This window comes from Oncorhynchus clarkii, chromosome 10, assembly GCF_045791955.1.
Source record: "Oncorhynchus clarkii lewisi isolate Uvic-CL-2024 chromosome 10, UVic_Ocla_1.0, whole genome shotgun sequence".
Taxonomy (NCBI): Eukaryota; Metazoa; Chordata; class Actinopteri; order Salmoniformes; family Salmonidae; genus Oncorhynchus; species Oncorhynchus clarkii.
Genome location: NC_092156.1, coordinates 6623755 through 6647339, shown reverse-complemented (window position 1 = coordinate 6647339; position 23585 = coordinate 6623755). Strand labels below are relative to the sequence as shown.

Genomic DNA, 23585 nt, shown 5'->3' with positions numbered 1-23585 from the left:
AGTTACAACACTAACCCCTGGCTCTCTCTCAGCCGTAGGCTGCTCTGCCCAGCTACAAACCTAACCCCTGGCTCTCTCTCAGCCATAGGCTGCTCTGCCCAGCTACAAACCTAACCCCTGCTGGCTCTCTGTCAGCCATAGGCTGCTCTGCCCAGCTACAGCACTAACCCCTGGCTCTCTCTCAGCAATAGGCTGCTCTGCCCAGCTACAATACGAACCCCTGGCTCTCTCTCAGCCATAGGCTGCTCTGCCCAGCTACAAACCTAACCCCTGCTGGCTCTCTCTCAGCCATAGGCTGCTCTGCCCAGCTACAAACCTAACCCCTGGCTCTCTGTCAGCCATAGGCTGCTATGCCCAGTTACAATACGAACCCCTGGCTCTCTGTCAGCCATAGGCCGCTCTGCCCAGTTACAACACTAACCCCTGGCTCTCTCTCAGCCATAGGCTGCTCTGCCCAGCTACAATACTAACCCCTGGCTCTCTCTCAGCCATAGGCTGCTCTGCCCAGCTACAATACTAACCCCTGGCTCTCTCTCAGCCATAGGCTGCTCTGCCCAGCTACAATACTAACCCCTGCTGGCTCTCTCTCAGCCATAGGCTGCTCTGCCCAGTTACAACACTAACCCCTGGCTCTCTCTCAGCCGTAGGCTGCTCTACCCAACTACAAACCTAACCCCTGGCTCTCTCTCAGCCATAGGCTGCTCTGCCCAGCTAAAAACCTAAGCCTTGGCTCTCTCTCAGCCATAGGCTGCTCTGCCCAGCTACAGCACTAACCCCTGGCTCTCTCTCAGCCATAGGCTTCTCTGCCCAGTTACAACACTAACCCCTGGCTCTCTCTCAGCCATAGGCTGCTCTGCCCAGTTACAACACTAACCCCTGGCTCTCTCTCAGCCATAGGCTGCTCTGCCCAGTTACAACACTAACCCCTGGCTCTCTCTCAGCCATAGGCTGCTCTGCCCAGCTACAAACCTAACCCCTGGCTCTCTCTCAGCCATAGGCTGCTCTGCCCAGCTACAGCACTAACCCCTGGCTCTCTCTCAGCCATAGGCTGCTCTGCCCAGCTACAAACCTAACCCCTGGCTCTCTCTCAGCCATAGGCTGCTCTGCCCAGCTACAGCACTAACCCCTGGCTCTCTCAGCCATAGGCTGCTCTGCCCAGCTACAGCACTAACCCCTGGCTCTCTCTCAGCCATAGGCTGCTCTGCCCAGCTACAGCACTAACCCCTGGCTCTCTCTCAGCCATAGGCTGCTCTGCCCAGCTACAGCACTAACCCCTGGCTCTCTCTCAGCCATAGGCTGCTCTGCCCAGCTACAAACCTAACCCCTGGCTCTCTCTCAGCCATAGGCTGCTCTGCCCAGCTACAAAACTAACCCCTGGCTCTCTCTCAGCCATAGGCTGCTCTGCCCAGCTACAAACCTAACCCCTGGCTCTCTCTCAGCCATAGGCTGCTCTGCCCAGCTACAATACGAACCCCTGGCTCTCTCTCAGCCATAGGCTGCTCTGCCCAGCTACAATAAGAACCCCTGGCTCTCTCTCAGCCATAGGCTGCTCTGCCCAGCTACAAACCTAACCCCTGGCTCTCTGTCAGCCATAGGCTGCTCTGCCCAGCTACAATACGAACCCCTGGCTCTCTCAGCCATAGGCTGCTCTCAGCCATAGGCCTGCTCTGCCCAGTTACAACACTAACCCCTGGCTCTCTCTCAGCCATAGGCTGCTCTGCCCAGCTACAATACTAACCCCTGGCTCTCTCTCAGCCATAGCTGCTGCTAACCCCTGCTACAAACCTAACCCCTGGCTCTCTCTCAGCCATAGGCTGCTCTGCCCAGCCCTAACCCCTGCTGGCTCTCTCTCAGCCATAGGCTGCTCTGCCCAGCTACAAACCTAACCCCTGGCTAGCCAAGCTACTAACCCCTGCTGGCTCTCTCTCAGCCATAGGCTGCTCTGCCCAGCTACAAACCTAACCCCTGGCTCTCTCTCAGCCATAGGCTGCTCTGCCCAGCTACAAACCTAACCCCTGGCTCTCTCTCAGCCATAGGCTGCTCTCAGCCATAGGCTGCTCTGCCCAGCTACAATACTAACCCCTGCTGGCTCTCTCTCAGCCATAGGCTGCTCTGCCCAGTTACAACACTAACCCCTGGCTCTCTCTCAGCCGTAGGCTGCTCTACCCAACTACAAACCTAACCCCTGGCTCTCTCTCAGCCATAGGCTGCTCTGCCCAGCTAAAAACCTAAGCCTTGGCTCTCTCTCAGCCATAGGCTGCTCTGCCCAGCTACAGCACTAACCCCTGGCTCTCTCTCAGCCATAGGCTTCTCTGCCCAGTTACAACACTAACCCCTGGCTCTCTCTCAGCCATAGGCTTCTCTGCCCAGTTAGGCTGCTCTACCCAACTACAAACCTAACCCCTGGCTCTCTCTCAGCCATAGGCTGCTCTGCCCAGCTAAAAACCTAAGCCTTGGCTCTCTCTCAGCCATAGGCTGCTCTGCCCAACACTAACCCCTGGCTCTCTCTCAGCCATAGGCTGCTCTGCCCAGTTACAACACTAACCCCTGGCTCTCTCTCAGCCATAGGCTGCTCTGCCCAGCTACAAACCTAACCCCTGGCTCTCTCTCAGCCATAGGCTGCTCTGCCCAGCTACAGCACTAACCCCTGGCTCTCTCTCAGCCATAGGCTGCTCTGCCCAGCTACAAACCTAACCCCTGGCTCTCTCTCAGCCATAGGCTGCTCTGCCCAGCTACAGCACTAACCCCTGGCTCTCTCTCAGCCATAGGCTGCTCTGCCCAGCTACAGCACTAACCCCTGGCTCTCTCTCAGCCATAGGCTGCTCTGCCCAGCTACAGCACTAACCCCTGGCTCTCTCTCAGCCATAGGCTGCTCTGCCCAGCTACAGCACTAACCCCTGGCTCTCTCTCAGCCATAGGCTGCTCTGCCCAGCTACAAACCTAACCCCTGGCTCTCTCTCAGCCATAGGCTGCTCTGCCCAGCTACAATACTAACCCCTGGCTCTCTCTCAGCCATAGGCTGCTCTGCCCAGCTACAAACCTAACCCCTGGCTCTCTCTCAGCCATAGGCTGCTCTGCCCAGCTACAATACGAACCCCTGGCTCTCTCTCAGCCATAGGCTGCTCTGCCCAGCTACAATACTAACCCCTGGCTCTCTCTCAGCCATAGGCTGCTCTGCCCAGCTACAAACCTAACCCCTGGCTCTCTCTCAGCCATAGGCTGCTCTGCCCAGCTACAATACGAACCCCTGGCTCTCTCTCAGCCATAGGCTGCTCTGCCCAGCTACAAACCTAACCCCTGGCTCTCTCTCAGCCATAGGCTGCTCTGCCCAGCTACAAACCTAACGCCTGGCTCTCTCTCAGCCGTAGGCTGCTCTGCCCAGCTACAATACTAACCCCTGGCTCTCTCTCAGCCATAGGCTGCTCTGCCCAGCTACAAACCTAACCCCTGCTGGCTCTCTCTCAGCCATAGGCTGCTCTGCCCAGCTACAAACCTAACCCCTGGCTCTCTCTCAGCCATAGGCTGCTCTGCCCAGCTACAAACCTAACCCCTGGCTCTCTCTCAGCCATAGGCTGCTCTGCCCTGCTACAAACCTAACCCCTGGCTCTCTCTCAGCCATAGGCTTCTCTGCCCAGCTACAATACTAACCCCTGCTGGCTCTCTCTCAGCCATAGGCTGCTCTGCCCAGCTACAAACCTAACCCCTGGCTCTCTCTCAGCCATAGGCTGCTCTGCCCAGCTGCAAACCTAACCCCTGCTGGCTCTCTCTCAGCCATAGGCTGCTCTGCCCAGCTACAAACCTAACCCCTGGCTCTCTCTCAGCCATAGGCTGCTCTGCCCAGCTACAAACCTAACCCCTGGCTCTCTCTCAGCCATAGGCTGCTCTGCCCAGCTACAAACCTAACCCCTGCTGGCTCTCTCTCAGCCATAGGCTGCTCTGCCCAGCTACAAACCTAACCCCTGGCTCTCTCTCAGCCATAGGCTGCTCTGCCCAGCTGCAAACCTAACCCCTGCTGGCTCTCTCTCAGCCATATGCTGCTCTGCCCAGCTACAAACCTAACCCCTGGCTCTCTCTCAGCCATAGGCTGCTCTGCCCAGCTACAAACCTAACCCCTGGCTCTCTCTCAGCCATAGGCTGCTCTGCCCAGCTACAAACCTAACCCCTGCTGGCTCTCTCTCAGCCATAGGCTGCTCTGCCCAGCTACAAACCTAACCCCTGGCTCTCTCTCAGCCATAGGCTGCTCTGCCCCGCTACAAACCTAACCCCTGGCTCTCTCTCAGCCATAGGCTGCTCTGCCCAGCTACAAACCTAACCCCTGCTGGCTCTATCTCAGCCATAGGCTGCTCTGCCCAGTTACAATACGAACCCCTGGCTCTCTCTCAGCCTTAGGCTGCTCTGCCCAAGTCCTAACACTGCCCCCTGTTGATGATAAAGTGCACTACATCAGACTGAGGTATAAGATGGCAAGCTCAAATCAACAGACCTGGGTTCAAAAACGATTTGAAATCATTTCAAATACTTTAGCTGTGCTTGATTGAGCTTCACTGTTGCAGTGTAACCAATAGAAAGCTCCTAAATGCACAAACCACGCCCACATTTTCCAATTATTTTTTTAATATTTCAAATGGTATATTCCCACCTTATGTCAGTCATTAGAATCTTATGTAAAACATTACTACAAGCCCCAGAAACATGTACAACCTAGAAGTACCAGCTGTCTATCTAAGTGTCCATCTAAGTGCTATTTATCCCCAATCACCACATTTTGCCTCCAGTTTTCCTCCGTCCAGATGTTGAGATTTTAAACCATCCAGCTGCTCTGGAGTGAGTACAGCAAGTTCTGTAGCGTTTCCCAAAAGGCAGTGCAAGCAGTGATGTGACGCACCGTGTTTAGGGCCAAATTTGAGAAGCTAACTGATAGACACGGACCGGGTCATGTGTCTTCACTACAAGGGGTGAATGGGTGTATGATGGGCCCTTAGTATCGTAGCCCCGCAGTCAGGCAGGACAGTTAGGATTATGTGCTGTGCGTTTGCATTTGTTAATTTGGAATTTGGTTCGCTGGGGGTTTTTCTTGGCTTAGTGTCTGTTTACGTTGGCATTAGCTGCTGTTATATAATGGGTATGTGTGCTGTGCTGACTACAGTGATCTGCCTGACTGCCAGAGGACATAATGAGATGATTCCCTGTCTTGAATTTCGGCCAGATCAAGAGACACAAGTCACATGCTTCCTCGGCTCTCTCTCTCTGCAACACCGATGACTAAAGAGTTCTTCGAAATGATTCTTTCCCGCACATTCACTCCACTACACCTAGACGTAACACCATTATACACCACACAGGGGCGGCAGCGTAGCCTAGTGGTTAGAGTGTAGGGGCGGTAGGTAGCCTAGTGGTTAGAGTGTAGGGGTGGTAGGTAGTCTAGTGGTTAGAGCGTTGGACTAGTAACCGGAAGGTTGCAAATTCAAACCCCCCGAGCTGACAAGGTACAAATCTGTCGTTCTGCCCCTGAACAGGCAGTTAACCCACTGTTCCTAGTTCCTAGGCCGTCATTGAAAATAAGAATTTGTTCTTAACTGACTTGCCTAGTAAAATAAAGGTACACTAAAAAAATCAGGAAATATTCACATTTTGGTTGCAGGCTCATTAAGACCGTAGAGAGTCACCTCCTATAAAGACACCTCCTGTAAAGACACCTCCAGAGTCACTTCCTCTAAAGACACCTCCTCCAGAGTCACCTCCCCTAAAGACCCCTCCTCCGGAGTCACCTTCCTTAAAGACTGATTTAAAAATAAATTAATCTTGGGCCTCCCGAGTGGCACAGCGGTCTAAGGAAATGCATCGCACTGCTAGAGGCGTTACTACAGCCCCGGGTTCATTCCCGGGCTGTGCTACAACCCAGCCCGGGATGACGCACAATTGGCCCAGCGTCGTCCAGTTTAGGGGAGAGTTTTGCCGGGGGTCTTTACTTGGCTCATCGCACTCTAGCGACTCCTTGTGGCGGGTCGGGTGCCTGCAGGCTGACCTCGGTTGCCAGTCGAACGGTGTTTCCTCCGACACATTGATGCGGCTGGCTGGCGGGTGTTAAGGAGCGCGGTTAGGCGGGTCACGTTTTGGAGGATGCATGACTCCACCTTCGCCTCTCCCGAGCCCTTTGGGGAGTTGGAGCAATGAGACATCAAAAAAAGGGGACAAAAATAATAATAATAATAATAATAATAATAATAATAATAATAATAATGATAAATTGTATTTAGAATTGTACATAAAGTTTCTGAGTTAAAATTCACTTCTCTCTTTGCAGCTTAGATGAGAATTCTGGTTGTGGTAATCTGTAATTTGTGGGACACACACACACACACACACACACACACACACACACACACACACACACACACACACACACACGGATGCCACAGAAAGGGGCCATGTTGTATGGCTGTGCACTCTAATTCCCTCTCTAGCAACAGAATGGTACAGTCCAGTAATCCTCTCTCTGTTGCCGTGGTAGCGGTGAGAGGGTTTTGGATGGTAGGTAATGTTAAGACTCCTGCCGACTCTCCAACCAAAGACTTTCCTGGCTGCTTTGCCCTGCCTTGCCCTGTCTCATCCTGCTCTGGATAATTGGGGGCTGGGGATATCTTGACGTTGCCACAGATCACTGGAAAGGGGTAGGTTGTATTTAGTGAGGGTGTGTTTTGGTGTGTTTAGGTCCCAGTGGCTCTGTGTGTGTGCGGTTAATCTTGGGCTATACCCCTTATGGACTGTAGGACTGTGGCTAGGCTATACATGATATTAATATAACACTATGGAATGTAGGACTGTGGCTAGGCTATACAGGATTTGAATATAACACTATGGACTGTAGGACTGTGGCTAGGCTATACAGGACATTAATATAACACTAAGGACTGTGGCTAGGCTATACAGGACATTAATATAACACTAAGGACTGTAGGACTGTGGCTAGGCTATACAGGAAATTAATATAACCCTAACACTAAGGACTGTAGGACTGTGGCTAGGCTATATAGGATATTATCGTGACACTAAGGACTGTAGGACTGTGGCTAGGCTATACAGGACATTAATATAACACTAAGGACTGTAGGACTGTGGCTAGGCTATACAGGACATTAATATAACACTAAGGACTGTAGGACTGTGGCTAGGCTATACAGGATATTAATATAACACTAAGGACTGTAGGACTGTGGCTAGGCTATACAGGACATTAATATAACACTAAGGACTGTAGGACTGTGGCTAGGCTATACAGGACATTAATATAACACTAAGGACTGTAGAACTGTGGCTAGGCTATACAGGACATTCATATAGCCCTAACACTAAGGACTGTAGTTAGTTAAGGTTTAGGGTATCCAGATGTGTTGTGTTATTATGGTCAGAGGTAACGATGACCACAGACTGCAGCATCAGTTTAGCTGCTCTGACCGTAGACTTCAGCATCAGTTTAGCTGCTCTGACCGTAGACTTCAGCATCAGTTTAGCTGCTCTGACCGTAGACTTCAGCATCAGTTTAGCTGCTCTGACCGTAGCTGCTCTGACCGTAGACTGCAGCATCAGTTTAGCTGCTCTGAGCATCAGTTTAGCTGCTCTGACCGTAGACTGCAGCATCAGTTTAGCTGCTCTGACCGTAGACTTCAGCATCAGTTTAGCTGCTCTGACTGTAGACTGCTGCAACAGCAACAGTTTAGCTGCTCTGACCGTAGACTTCAGCATCAGTTTAGCTGCTCTGACCGTAGACTGCAGCATCAGTTTAGCTGCTCTGACTGTAGACTTCAGCATCAGTTTAGCTGCTCTGACCGTAGACTGCAGCATCAGTTTAGCTGCTCTGACCGTAGACTTCAGCATCAGTTTAGCTGCTCTGACTGTAGACTGCTGCAACAGCAACAGTTTAGCTGCTCTGACCGTAGACTTCAGCATCAGTTTAGCTGCTCTGACCGTAGACTTCAGCATCAGTTTAGCTGCTCTGACTGTAGACTGCAGCATCAGTTTAGCTGCTCTGACCGTAGACTTCAGCATCAGTTTAGCTGCTCTGACCGTAGACTGCAGCATCAGTTTAGCTGCTCTGACCGTAGACTTCAGCATCAGTTTAGCTGCTCTGACCGTAGACTGCAGCATCAGTTTAGCTGCTCTGACCGTAGACTGCTGCAACAGTTTAGCTGCTCTGACCGTAGACTGCTGCATCAGTTTAGCTGCTCTGACTGTAGACTGCTGCAACAGCAACAGTTTAGCTGCTCTGACCGTAGACTGCAGCATCAGTTTAGCTGCTCTGACTGTAGACTTCAGCATCAGTTTAGCTGCTCTGACCGTAGACTTCAGCATCAGTTTAGCTGCTCTGACTGTAGACTGCAGCATCAGTTTAGCTGCTCTGACCGTAGACTTCAGCATCAGTTTAGCTGCTCTGACCGTAGACTTCAGCATCAGTTTAGCTGCTCTGACCGTAGACTTCAGCATCAGTTTAGCTGCTCTGACTGTAGACTTCAGCATCAGTTTATCTGCTCTGACTGTAGACTGCAGCATCAGTTTAGCTGCTCTGTTGTGTTGTCCATATTGTTGTTATTGCACGATGAGTCCCAACTAATTGGATTTCTCCTGCCGATCTGAAATCGTTATTGCTTTTCAATATTCATTTCACTAAATCCAACATTGTAACTCCCACCCGGTTTACGGAGGTGCCATAACACTCGCCTGCAAGCTGAAGGGGCGTGAGCAGAGATCTACTAGTCGAGTTACGGTGACACCTGTCCCCAAAACCTATTTTGTAACTGTTGACTTAGTTACCGCCAGGCCAGGACTGGGGACATAGCAGCATAATATCAGTGACTTAGTGACCACCAGGACTGGGGACATAGCAGCATATTGTCTGTGACTTAGTGACCGCCATTACTGGGGACATAGCAGCGTATTGTCTGTGACTTAGTGACCACCAGGACTGGGGACATAGCAGCATATTGTCAGTGACTTAGTGACCACCAGGACTGGGCTACACCCCTTATGGACTGTAGGACTGTGGCTAGGCTTTACAGGATATTAATATAACACTAAGGACTGTAGGACTGTGGCTAGGCTATACAGGACATTCATATAGCCCTAACACTAAGGACTGTAGTTAGTTAAGGTTTAGGGTATCCAGATGTGTTGTGTTATTATGGTCAGAGGTAACGATGACCACAGACTGCAGCATCAGTTTAGCTGCTCTGACCGTAGACTTCAGCATCAGTTTAGCTGCTCTGACCGTAGACTTCAGCATCAGTTTAGCTGCTCTGACCGTAGACTTCAGCATCAGTTTAGCTGCTCTGACCGTAGACTTCAGCATCAGTTTAGCTGCTCTGACTGTAGACTTCATCATCAGTTTAGCTGCTCTGACCGTAGACTTCAGCATCAGTTTAGCTGCTCTGACTGTAGACTGCAGCATCAGTTTAGCTGCTCTGACCGTAGACTTCAGCATCAGTTTAGCTGCTCTGACCGTAGACTTCAGCATCAGTTTAGCTGCTCTGACTGTAGACTTCATCATCAGTTTAGCTGCTCTGACCGTAGACTTCAGCATCAGTTTAGCTGCTCTGACTGTAGACTTCAGCATCAGTTTATCTGCTCTGACTGTAGACTGCAGCATCAGTTTAGCTTCTCTGTTGTGTTGTCCATATTGTTGTTATTGCACGATGAGTCCCAACTAATTGGATTTCTCCTGCCGATCTGAAATCGTTATTGCTTTTCAATATTCATTTCACTAAATCCAACATTGTAACTCCCACCCGGTTTACGGAGGTGCCATAACACTCGCCTGCAAGCTGAAGGGGCGTGAGCAGAGATCTACTAGTCGAGTTACGGTGACACCTGTCCCCAAAACCTATTTTGTAACTGTTGACTTAGTTACCGCCAGGCCAGGACTGGGGACATAGCAGCATAATATCAGTGACTTAGTGACCACCAGGACTGGGGACATAGCAGCATATTGTCTGTGACTTAGTGACCGCCATTACTGGGGACATAGCAGCGTATTGTCTGTGACTTAGTGACCACCAGGACTGGGGACATAGCAGCATATTGTCAGTGACTTAGTGACCACCAGGACTGGGGACATAGCAGCATATGGTCAGTGACTTAGTGACCACCAGGACTGGGGACATAGCAGCATATTGTCAGTGACTTAGTGACCGTCAGGACTGGGGACAGAGCAGCATATTGTCAGTGACTTAGTGACCGCCAGGTCAGGACTGGGGACAGAGCAGCATATTGTCTGTGACTTAGTGACCACCAGGACTGGAGACATGGCAGCATATTGTCAGTGACTTAGTGACCGCCAGGTCAGGACTGGGGACAGAGCAGCATATTGTCAGTGACTTAGTGACCGCCAGGTCAGGACTGGGGACAGAGCAGCATATTGTCAGTGACTTAGTGACCGCCAGGTCAGGACTGGAGACATGGCAGCATATTGTCAGTGACTTAGTGACCGCCAGGTCAGGACTGGGGACAGAGCAGCATAATGTCAGTGACTTAGTGACCGCCAGGTCAGGACTGGGGACAGAGCAGCATATTGTCAGTGACTTAGTGACCGCCAGGTCAGGACTGGGGACAGAGCAGCGTGATGATATCAGTATAGCACCGACGATGCTATGTAATTGTATTAAAACTGAACACCAAACCAGTAACCAGGCCAATCCATTAAGGTGCTTTTAAAAGAAATGACCCAGTTAGTGGTTTCAGTAGTCCACCGCAGGGATTACACCAATGTGCTTAAGGCTTCCTGTCCATGCCCCCCGGGCTCCACTGACTGAATGGGATGTGACACTGCTGCAATAAGCATGGACGTATAGGACCTAAACCCATGGTATGTGTAGGGTTCTTGAGGAAGCAAGGGCCTGGCCTTGTCTATAGGACCTAAACCCATGGTATGTGTAGGGTTCTTGAGGAAGCAAGGGCCTGGCCTTGTCTATAGGACCTAAACCCATGGTATGTGTAGGGTGCTTGAGGAAGCATGGGCCTGGCCTTGTCTATAGGCTCTACACCTATAGAATGTGTAGGGTGCTTGAGGAAGCATGAACCTGGCCTCGTGTCAATGATAGGTATATGTGCTATAGTAAGCGTGAGCCATGCTTTGGCTATAGGCCATGTGTGCTTAAGTAAGTTGTAGTTGAGGTATAAATCAGGCTTTGTGTGTCGTGTTTACGCCCTCTGTTTAGCCATGTAACGGGCCTTGTGTTGCATTGTCCAGGTCGTATGTGTGTTGGCCTAGTTCCCATCATGCTTTAGGACGCATGGACCCAGGCTAGAAGGTAGGCTATATTGTGTGTTGGCCTAGTTCTCATCATGCTTTAGAAAGCATGGACCCAGGCTAGAAGGTAGGCTATATTGTGTGTTGGCCTAGTTCCCATCATGCTTTAGGAAGCATGGACCCAGGCTAGAAGGTAGGCTATATTGTGTGTTGGCCTAGTTCCCATCATGCTTTAGGACGCATGGACCCAGGCTAGAAGGTAGGCTATATTGTGTGTTGGCCTAGTTCCCATCATGCTTTAGGACGCATGGACCCAGGCTAGAAGGTAGGCTATATTGTGTGTTGGCCTAGTTCCCATCATGCTTCAGGAAGCATGGACCCAGGCTAGAAGGTAGACTATATTGTGTGTTGGCCTAGTTCCCATCATGCTTTAGAAAGCATGGACCCAGGCTAGAAGGTAGGCTATATTGTGTGTTGGCCTAGTTCCCATCATGCTTTAGAAAGCATGGACCCAGGCTAGAAGGTAGGCTATATTGTGTGTTGGCCTAGTTCCCATCATGCTTTAGGAAGCATGGACCCAGGCTAGAAGGTAGGCTATATTGTGTGTTGGCCTAGTTCCCATCATGCTTTAGGAAGCATGGACCCAGGCTAGAAGGTAGGCTATATTGTGTGTTGGCCTAGTTCCCATCATGCTTTAGAAAGCATGGACCCAGGCTAGAAGGTAGGCTATATTGTGTGTTGGCCTAGTTCCCATCATGCTTTAGAAAGCATGGACCCAGGCTAGAAGGTAGGCTATATTGTGTGTTGGCCTAGTTCCCATCATGCTTTAGGACGCATGGACCCAGGCTAGAAGGTAGGCTATATTGTGTGTTGGCCTAGTTCCCATCATGCTTTAGAAAGCATGGACCCAGGCTAGAAGGTAGGCTATATTGTGTGTTGGCCTAGTTCCCATCATGCTTTAGGACGCATGGACCCAGGCTAGAAGGTAGGCTATATTGTGTGTTGGCCTAGTTCCCATCATGCTTTAGAAAGCATGGACCCAGGCTAGAAGGTAGGCTATATTGTGTGTTGGCCTAGTTCCCATCATGCTTTAGGACGCATGGACCCAGGCTAGAAGGTAGGCTATATTGTGTGTTGGCCTAGTTCCCATCATGCTTTAGAAAGCATGGACCCAGGCTAGAAGGTAGACTATATTGTGTGTTGGCCTAGTTCCCATCATGCTTTAGAACGCATGGACCCAGGCTAGAAGGTAGGCTATATTGTGTGTTGGCCTAGTTCCCATCATGCTTTAGGAAGCATGGACCCAGGCTAGAAGGTAGGCTATATTGTGTGTTGGCCTAGTTCCCATCATGCTTCAGGAAGCATGGACCCAGGCTAGAAGGTAGACTATATTGTGTGTTGGCCTAGTTCCCATCATGCTTCAGGAAGCATGGACCCAGGCTAGAAGGTAGGCTATATTGTGTGTTGGCCTAGTTCCCATCATGCTTCAGGAAGCATGGACCCAGGCTAGAAGGTAGGCTATATTGTGTGTTGGCCTAGTTCCCATCATGCTTCAGGAAGCATGGACCCAGGCTAGAAGGTAGGCTATATTGTGTGTTGGCCTAGTTCCCATCATGCTTTAGGACGCATGGACCCAGGCTAGAAGGTAGGCTATATTGTGTGTTGGCCTAGTTCCCATCATGCTTTAGGACGCATGGACCCAGGCTAGAAGGTAGGCTATATTGTGTGTTGGCCTAGTTCCCATCATGCTTCAGGAAGCATGGACCCAGGCTAGAAGGTAGGCTATATTGTGTGTTGGCCTAGTTCCCATCATGCTTCAGGAAGCATGGACCCAGGCTAGAAGGTAGGCTATATTGTGTAGTTAAGTTACTCAGTAGCTATGAACTAGGTATTTTGAGCAGTTAATCAACTAAGACATCATTAATATCATAAACGACTGGTTTAATCAGATCAGACTATTTATTATTCTGTGTCTGGTATGGTGTGAGGGGTCCAGATGGTTGTCAAGACCTGGTGTTGGTAGTGTAGTACAAATCCTCATGGAGTAGAGCTTGTTGGTGGTGTAGTACAAATCCTCATGGAGTAGAGCTTGTTGGTAGTGTAGTACAAATCATCATGGAGTAGAGCTTGTTGGTAGTGTAGTACAAATCATCATGGAGTAGAGCTTGTTGGTTGTATAATAGACATAATCATGGAGTAGAGCTTGTTGGTAGTATAGTACAAATCCTCATGGAGTAGAGCTTGTTGGTAGTATAGTACAAATCCTCATGGAGTAGAGCTTGTTGGTAGTGTAGTAGACATAATCATGGAGTAGAGCTTGTTGGTAGTGTAGTACAAATCCTCATGGAGTAGAGCTTGTTGGTAGTGTAGTACAAATCCTCATGGAGTAGAGCTTGTTGGTAGTATAGTACAAATCCTCATGGAGTAGAGCTTGTTGGTAGTGTAGTACAAATCCTCATGGAGTAGAGCTTGTTGGTAGTGTAGTACAAATCCTCATGGGGTAGAGCTTGTTGGTAGTGTAGTACAAATCCTCATGGAGTAGAGCTTGTTGGTAGTATAGTACAAATCCTCATGGAGTAGAGCTTGTTGGTAGTGTAGTACAAATCCTCATGGAGTAGAGCTTGTTGGTAGTGTAGTACAAATCATCATGGAGTAGAGCTTGTTGGTAGTGTAGTACAAATCCTCATGGAGTAGAGCTTGTTGGTAGTATAGTACAAATCCTCATGGAGTAGAGCTTGTTGGTAGTGTAGTACAAATCATCATGGAGTAGAGCTTGTTGGTAGTGTAGTACAAATCCTCATGGAGTAGAGCTTGTTGGTAGTGTAGTACAAATCCTCATGGAGTAGAGCTTGTTGGTAGTATAGTACAAATCCTCATGGAGTAGAGCTTGTTGGTAGTGTAGTACAAATCCTCATGGAGTAGAGCTTCTTGGTAGTGTAGTAGACATAATCATGGAGTAGAGCTTGTTGGTAGTGTAGTACAAATCCTCATGGAGTAGAGCTTGTTGGTAGTGTAGTACAAATCATCATGGAGTAGAGCTTGTTGGTAGTATAGTACAAATCCTCATGGAGTAGAGCTTGTTGGTAGTGTAGTACAAATCATCATGGAGTAGAGCTTGTTGGTAGTGTAGTACAAATCCTCATGGAGTAGAGCTTGTTGGTAGTGTAGTACAAATCATCATGGAGTAGAGCTTGTTGGTAGTGTAGTACAAATCCTCATGGAGTAGAGCTTGTTGGTAGTATAGTACAAATCCTCATGGAGTAGAGCTTGTTGGTAGTGTAGTACAAATCCTCATGGAGTAGAGCTTCTTGGTAGTGTAGTAGACATAATCATGGAGTAGAGCTTGTTGGTAGTGTAGTACAAATCCTCATGGAGTAGAGCTTGTTGGTAGTGTAGTACAAATCCTCATGGAGTAGAGCTTGTTGGTAGTATAGTACAAATCCTCATGGAGTAGAGCTTGTTGGTAGTGTAGTACAAATCCTCATGGAGTAGAGCTTGTTGGTAGTGTAGTACAAATCATCATGGAGTAGAGCTTGTTGGTAGTGTAGTACAAATCCTCATGGAGTAGAGCTTGTTGGTAGTATAGTACAAATCCTCATGGAGTAGAGCTTGTTGGTAGTGTAGTACAAATCATCATGGAGTAGAGCTTGTTGGTGGTGTAGTACAAATCCTCATGGAGTAGAGCTTGTTGGTAGTGTAGTACAAATCATCATGGAGTAGAGCTTGTTGGTAGTGTAGTACAAATCATCATGGAGTAGAGCTTGTTGGTAGTGTAGTACAAATCATCATGGAGTAGAGCTTGTTGGTAGTGTAGTACAAATCCTCATAGAGTAGAGCTTGTTGGTAGTATAGTACAAATCCTCATGGAGTAGAGCTTGTTGGTAGTGTAGTACAAATCCTCATGGAGTAGAGCTTGTTGGTAGTATAGTACAAATCCTCATGGAGTAGAGCTTGTTGGTAGTGTAGTACAAATCCTCATGGAGTAGAGCTTGTTGGTAGTATAGTACAAATCCTCATGGAGTAGAGCTTGTTGGTAATGTAGTACAAATCCTCATGGAGTAGAGCTTGTTGGTAGTGTAGTACAAATCCTCATGGAGTAGAGCTTGTTGGTAGTGTAGTACAAATCCTCATGGAGTAGAGCTTGTTGTTAGTATAGTACAAATCCTCATGGAGTAGAGCTTGTTGGTAGTATAGTACAAATCCTCATGGAGTAGAGCTTGTTGGTAATATAGTACAAATCCTCATGGAGTAGAGCTTGTTGGTAGTGTAGTACAAATCCTCATGGAGTAGAGCTTGTTGGTAGTGTAGTACAAATCCTCATGGAGTAGAGCTTGTTGGTAGTGTAGTACAAATCCTCATGGAGTAGAGCTTGTTGGTAGTGTAGTACAAATCCTCATGGAGTAGAGCTTGTTGGTGGTGTAGTACAAATCCTCATGGAGTAGAGCTTGTTGGTAGTGTAGTACAAATCCTCATGGAGTAGAGCTTGTTGGTAGTGTAGTACAAATCCTCATGGAGTAGAGCTTGTTGGTAGTATAATAGACATAATCATGGAGTAGAGCTTGTTGGTAGTGTAGTACAAATCATCATGGAGTAGAGCTTGTTGGTAGTATAGTAGACATAATCATGGAGTAGAGCTTGTTGGTAGTATAGTACAAATCATCATGGAGTAGAGCTTGTTGGTAGTATAGTACAAATCCTCATGGAGTAGAGCTTGTTGGTAGTGTAGTACAAATCCTCATGGAGTAGAGCTTGTTGGTAGTGTAGTAGACATAATCATGGAGTAGAGCTTGTTGTTAGTGTAGTACAAATCCTCATGGAGTAGAGCTTGTTGGTAGTGCAGTACAAATCATCATGGAGTAGAGCTTGTTGGTAGTATAATAGACATAATCATGGAGTAGAGCTTGTTGGTAGTATAGTAGAAATCATCATAGAGTAAAGCTTGTTAGTAGTATAGTAGACATAATCATGGAGTAGAGCTTGTTGGTAGTATAGTAGAAATCATCATAGAGTAAAGCTTGTTAGTAGTATAGTAGACATAATCATGGAGTAGAGCTTGTTGGTAGTAAAGTAGACATAATCATAGAGTAGAGCTTGTTATTAGTATAGTAGACATAATCATGGAGTAGAGCTTGTTGGTAGTATAGTAAACATCATGGAGTAGAGCTTGTTGGTAGTAAAGTAGACATAATCATTTAGTAGAGCTTGTTGATAGTGTAGTAAACATCATCATGGAGTAGAGCTTGTTGGTAGTATAGTAAACATCATGGAGTAGAGCTTGTTATTAGTATAGTAGACATCATCATGTAGTAGAGCTTGTTGGTAGTGTAGTAAACATCATCATGGAGTAGAGCAGGGGTAGACAACTGGGATATAGCCGCGGACCAATTTTTGTCTGAGCGGATGGTCGGGGGGGTCCTGAAACAAAATTATAATAATTTGTACACTGCAAATTGACCACAACTAAGCTCAAAAATAGATTGTATTTGAAAATAACAATTTCATACCTTGATTACATGGTCATTATGTGAAGACTTCCTGCTTAGTTACCACCAAACAATGATAAAATACAACTGAAACGTACTGGCGGAGTTTAATTGAGTGGTAGAACTGCCGAGCTTCTCTCTGACCCACAGGTCCGCACAATTCTGTCCTTTTAATAAACTACCTCATTTGTTTTCCCCTCGCTTTCCCTCACTGTCTAAATAAAGAACAAAATCGGGATAAAAACAAGCGTATTAAACTATGTATCGCAGCAGTACTTTCCCTTCCTGCCACTGTAGCAAAGCCGCTGTAGTTACCTTAGTTACAAAGAAACAGTCATTAATATACAGAGTATGTCGCCACGATCGTCGTCAGGGTGGAAATGACCGGACCAAGGTGCAAGCATGGTGAGCGTACATGTCTTTTATTATATATAAATGTCGCTCGCAAAACAAAACAAAAAAAAAAGAATAAGGAAACGACCGTGATGCTGACTTCGGCTATACAGGCCACTATAACAAAGACAACTACCCACAACTAAGGTGGCAAAACAGGCTGCCTAAGTATGATTCCCAATCAGAGACAACGATAGACAGCTGCCTCTGATCGGGAACCACACTCGGCCAAACACACAGATATACACAACATAGAATGCCCACCCCACATCACACCCTGACCTCACCAAATAGAGAAATAAAACGTCTCTCTAAGGTCAGGGCGTGACAGTATACAGAACATTAAAAACACCGTGACAGACTGACCAGGTGAATCCAGGTGAAAGCTATGATCCCTTATTGATGTCACTTGTTAAATCCACTTCAATCAGTGTAGATGAAGGGGGAGGAGATGGGTTAAAGAAGGATTTTTAAGCCTTGAGACAATTGAGACATGAATTGGGTATGTGTGTCATTCAGAGGGTGAATGGGGCAAGACAAAAAATGTAAATGCCTTTGAACGGGGGTGTGGTAGTAGGTGCCAGGCTCAACAGTTTCCCTTGTATATCAAGAACGGTTCACCACCCAAACAACAGCCAGCCAACTTGACACAACTGTGGGAAGCATTGGAGTCAACATGGGTCAGCATCCCTGTGGAATGCATTCGACACCTTGGTAGAGTCCATGCCCCAACGATTTGAGGCTGTTCTGAAGGCAAAGGGAGGGGGCACAACTCAATATTAGTAAGGTGTTCCTCATGTTTGTTATACTCAGTGTATGGTTCTGTATGGTTTGAGCAAGCACAGTATACGTTCAGTATAGGTTCAACATGGTTCAGTATAGGTTCAGTATGGTTCAACATGGTTCAGTATGGTTCAACATGGTTCAGTATAGGTTCAGTATGGTTCAACATGGTTCAGTGTAGGTTCAGTTTGGTATGGTTCGGTACGGTACGGTTCGGTATGGTTCAGCATGGCTCGGTATGGTTCAGTATGGTTCGGTATGGTTCGGTATGGTATGGTTTGGTATGGCTCAGTATGGTTCGGTATGGTTCAGTATGGTTTGGTATGGTTTAGTATAGTATGGTTCGGTACGGTTCGGTATGGTTCAGCATGGCTCGGTATGGTTCAGTATGGTATAGTATAGTATGGCTCGGTATGGTTCAGTATGGTATAGTATAGTATGGCTCGGTATGGTTCAGTATGGTATAGTATAGTATGGCTCGGTATGGTTCGGTATGGTTCAGCATGGTATGGTTTGGTATGGTTCGGTACGGTTCGGTATGGCTCGGTATGGTTCAGCATGGTTTGGTATGGTTTGGTATGGTATAGTATAGTATGGCTCGGTATGGTTCGGTATGGTTCAGTATGGTATAGTATAGTATGGTTCGGTATGGTTCAGTATGGCTCAGTATGGTTCGGTATAGTATAGTATGGTTCGGTATGGTTCGGTATGGTTCAGTATGGTCCGGTATGGTTCGGTATGGTTCAGTATGGTCCGGTATGGTTCATTATGGTTCGGTATGGCTTGGTATGGTTCAGTATGGCTCGGTATGGTTCAGTATGGTCCGGTATGGTTCGGTATAGTATAGTATGGTTTAGTATAGTATGGTTTAGTATAGTATGGTTCAGCATGGTCCAGTATGGTCCAGTATGGCTCGGTATGGTTCAGCATGGTCCAGTATGGTCCAGTATGGTCCGGTATGGTTCGGTATGGCTTGGTATGGTTCAGTATGGCTCGGTATGGTTTGGTATGGTTCGGTATGGTTCGGTATAGTATAGTATGGTTCGGTATGGTTCAGTATGGTTCAGTATGGTCCAGTATGGCTCTGTATGGTTCGGCATGGTTTAGTATGGTTCGGGTCAACACGATAGTGTGAAAAGGCCAGAGTGTGTGAGAGTTCCAGAGAGGTCCCGTCTGCATGTCTTCCTCTTTGCACCACATCTGTATATTCCAATAAAAACCATTTGCTTTTGTCTAAAAAAAACTAAATGTCCATGAAGGAGAGGTGTAAAGGATGTGATGATGAGTACACGTTGCTGTGACCTGGCTGTGACAGTGATAGGTCATTAGAGCAGGTGACACAGGGCCACGCTCAGATCACCTGGCTGGGCTCTCAGTGATAGGTCATTAGAGCAGGTGACACAGGGCCACGCTCAGATCACCTGGTTGGGCTCTCAGTGATAGGTCATAAGAGCAGGTGACACAGGGCCACCCTCAGATCACCTGACTGGGCTCTCAGTGATAGGTCATTAGAGCAGGTGACACAGGGCCACCCTCAGATCACCTGACTGGGCTCTCAGTGGTAGGTCATTGTCAGCATGGGGCGCTGCTGAAAACACAAAAACAGTACAGGATTACACACAGCAAGACATTTGGCTGCCTAAATAGAGCCGTGCAACATTGACTGTTCACATTACAAAATACTATGTATCACTATGTACTTTTCAACTACAAAATAGTCCACATATTTGACTGTTCTGTTACAAAATGTGACTAATTTGATGAATAAATTAGGCTCATTGGGTCTATTTTTGCTTTTTATATGAGATTCACTCTACACATGAGGCATTATGAAACATCGTCTTTCTGTCTTCCCCTCAGATACTATCTGACCTGTTTTTTATTTATTTAACCTTTTACTTAACCAGGAAGGGCTCATTGAGATTAACATCTCTCTTTCAAGAGCGTCCTGGCCAAGATAGACAGCACTTAGTCATTACAAAAAATGACAGACAGACAACATGAAAAACTACAAGTAATCTAGTAAAAACCATTGAATTCACAAGAGTATAAAACAGCAAATTAAAAACATTGACAGGTCAGGGAATCAGCCTCAAAATCCTTCATCGGTGATTTAAAAACACCAATCGGGACAAGTTCTTCCAGTTTATATTATTTTGTAAGGTGTTCCAAGACGATGGCGCAGAGTACATAAAAGCCCTTTTACCAAATTCAGTTTGGACATTTGGAACAGTTAGCAGGATAAAGTCCAGTGAACGAAGAGACGACCCACCACATTTCTGAACAATACAAATGCACAAATAAAAAGGTAGTAAACCCAAAATGGCTTTGTAAATAAAAGTATACCAGTGACTGAGCCTACGAGTGACTAGAGAAGGCCAGCCAACCCTGGTATACAAAGTGCAGTGGTGCGTAAGGGTTTTGCAGTTTAAAATACATCTCAAAGTGCCATGGTAAAGAGTGTCAATTGATCTCAAACACTGAGCGGAAGCATTCATATATAAAATATCCCCATAGTCTAGTAAAGGCATAAATGTAGCTGATACTAGCCTCCTTCTGGCTTCAAAAGAATAAAATAAAATCCCAATTTCAGCTTCAATTTTTTTGTAAGTTGTTGAATATGCAATTTAAAATAGAGGCCGTCATCAATTAAAATTCTAAGATATTTATATGTTACAACCTCAATCTCTATTTCTTGTATTAGAAAACACCATTAGTTTAGGTTTGTCAGTATTGAGGATAAGCTTCAATTGACAGAAGGTATGTTGAACAGTATAAAAAGCCGTTTGCATGTTCTGGAAAGCTTTTGTAAGAGACGAGGCACAACAGTAAATAACAGTATAAAGTTGTGCATTTTGGACATTTTTGTCTAAATAATTTATATAAATAGTGAATAAGAGAGGACCAAGTACAGAGACTTGGGGCACACCATTCAAGACAGACAATTTAACAGACATAAGCCCATCAAATTGAGTGCACTGAGTTCTATCAGACAGATAGTTAGAAAACCATGCAACTACATGCTCTGAAAGACCTACACTCGACAATCTCTGCCTTAGTATAGCATGATCAACTGTATCAAAAGCCTTAGAGAGATCAATAAAAAGTGAGACACAGTGCTGTTTTTTGTCAATGGCTTCAGTGATATCATTTAAAACCTTCATGGCTGCTGTAATTGTGGTATGCTTCTTCCTGAAGCCCGATTGGTACATTGATAAAATAGAGTCAGTAAATAAAAACCTGTATGACACACTGCCTGATAACTCTGATAATCTGTGGCTCTGATCTCTGAACCTCAGCATTGTGGGCAAACACTCAAAATCCCTCATTTATACATGCCTATCTGAACTCAGGGGACCGGCCTGCTATCACTGCCGCACTGACCTGCAACAATGGACTGGGCTTAGGTGAACTGACAGACAGTTTTCTAACATTCTATTCTAGTAAGTGTTCTTTACCAGTCCTGATGTTCCTTGAAAGGATTTCAACTCATAGTAACCCTAATAATGAGGGATATGATCCCAAATATAGTTATGTTACCTGCCTGATGTATTGTGTGGTCTCATAGCAAATGGCTAGCAGCACTGAGCATTCTCTTCAAGGAGATCTAAGCAGTCACTTCAGGGAGGTTTTCTTCTTCACATTGCACCGGCTGGTCTTTAGTTTGATCCTGTTCAGGCACGTGCACAGATAGGAGTCCTACCTGTACCTGAGCACCTTCCCCCTTTTGCCCTGCCACTCACCAAGTGCCCTTGAAAAAAAAAATATTGAGCTAAGCAACTAGCAGATTTACATAAATTATCCACATCAATGATCAGCTGATAGCATACCCTCTTTTTCCCCATGTCAATCATTTCTTTAGGAGGCACTGTAACTAGCTTGCTTACAATTTGTGATGAATGAGGACGTTGTTGCAGAAATAAATAGTAAATAACAAAGAGGAGGGGGGGGGGGTTTCAGATCACCTGCCCCTGATCTTGTAACTAAGACGTGGCCTCGGCTGCACTAGCCCAGCTACAGCAGTAGATAAGTAGATACAATTAGACACCTGATTCCTGACTCTTAACCCGCTGAAGCCGGGGTGACAAGGATATGACACTAATGTCCTCCAGCTCCAGATCCACTCCCCCCATGTCCTCCAGCTCCAGATCCACTCCCCCCATGTCCTCCAGCTCCAGATCCACTCCCCCCATGTCCTCCAGCTCGAAATCCACTCCCCCCATGTCCTCCAGCTCCAGATCCACTCCCCCCATGTCCTCCAGCTCCAGATCCACTCCCCCCACACTAAGTCCCCAACCATAGCCCTATCATGACTTTAACATTAATCTGAAGACTGTTATTTATCGACTTAAGTAACTATGTTGAATTGTTACCCGATTTTAAATGAATCATGTAACAATTAACTCAGTAAGATTTGGGGCACCACAAGAGCAGTTATTTAAAGAGTCACCATCTCCTGAATTAAACTCTAAAAGGTCTTTACCTATCACATCTATAAACAGTCAACTTATTAATCATAACCTCGTATCATATTATCATTCTGAACAGTCGTAACCACCTTTTGCATCTGCAAAAACCCCAGCCTTATTTATGATTCGGTACTACCCAAATTGGTTTAAATATTTATTTACAAGCTAATTAAATGGGAACACGGGATAAACACACACACACTCCGCACCGGTTATTAACGTCCCTCTCGGAATGACTACAACATGGCTGTTTGTTAAAGAAGAGATGGAAAGGGACAGAGACCCTTAGCATTGGTACATTCAGAAACTACTCTCACCTTCAGTAACCATATACTTTGCACACGAACCGCTGCCTGTTTTGAGAAAGAAATCATCAACGTGAAATGCCTGGGTCCGCCGGCGACAGCCTTGAAAAGGGGGTTGGGCCTTTTCGGGGAAAGTTTGTATGGATTTGATTGGTTCCAACAACTCTTCTACTGTTGTCCTTCTTCGTAGTTGTCCGGTATCCGGTGATATCATGTAGTCCTGAACAGAACTACAGAGTTGATTTTCCTTCCATTTGCTCTTGAAGATGCTTTTTTGAAGATAGACTAAATCAAATCAAATTTTATTTGTCACATACACATGGTTAGCAGATGTTAATGCAAGTGTAGCGAAATGTTTGTGTTTCTAGTTTCCACAATGCAGTAATAACCAACGAGTAATTTAACCTAACCTAACAATTCCAAAACTACTACTTTATACACACAAGTGTAAAGAGATAAAGAATATGTACATAAAGATATATGAATGAGTGATGGTACGGAACAGCATAGGCAAGATGCAGTAGATGGTACCGAGTACAGTATATACATATGAGATGAGTAATGTAGGGTATGTAAACATTATATTAAGTAGCATTGTTTAAAGTGGCTAGTGATATATTTTGACATCAATTTCCATTATTAAAGTGGCTGGAGTTGAGTCAGTGTGTTGGCAGCAGCCACTCAATGTTAGTGGTGGCTGTTTAATTAACAGTCTGATGGCCTTGAGATAAGCTGTTTTTCAGTCTCTCGGTCCCTGCTTTGATGCACCTGTACTGACCTCGCCTTGTGGATGATAGCGGGGTGAACAGGCAGTGGCTCGGGTGGTTGATGTCCTTGATGATCTTTATGGCCTTCTTGTGACATCGGGTGGTGTAGGTGTCCTGGAGGGCAGGTAGTTTGCCCCTGGTGATGC

General features: G+C 46.6%; 1 protein-coding gene across 1 annotated transcript in view; it reads left to right on the top strand.

Annotated features, from left to right (window-relative positions):
* The window catches only part of LOC139419808 (peripheral-type benzodiazepine receptor-associated protein 1-like), a 193532-nt gene that overhangs the window by 84598 nt on the left and 85349 nt on the right, over positions 1-23585 (top strand). The gene's annotated exons all lie outside the window — the stretch shown is intronic.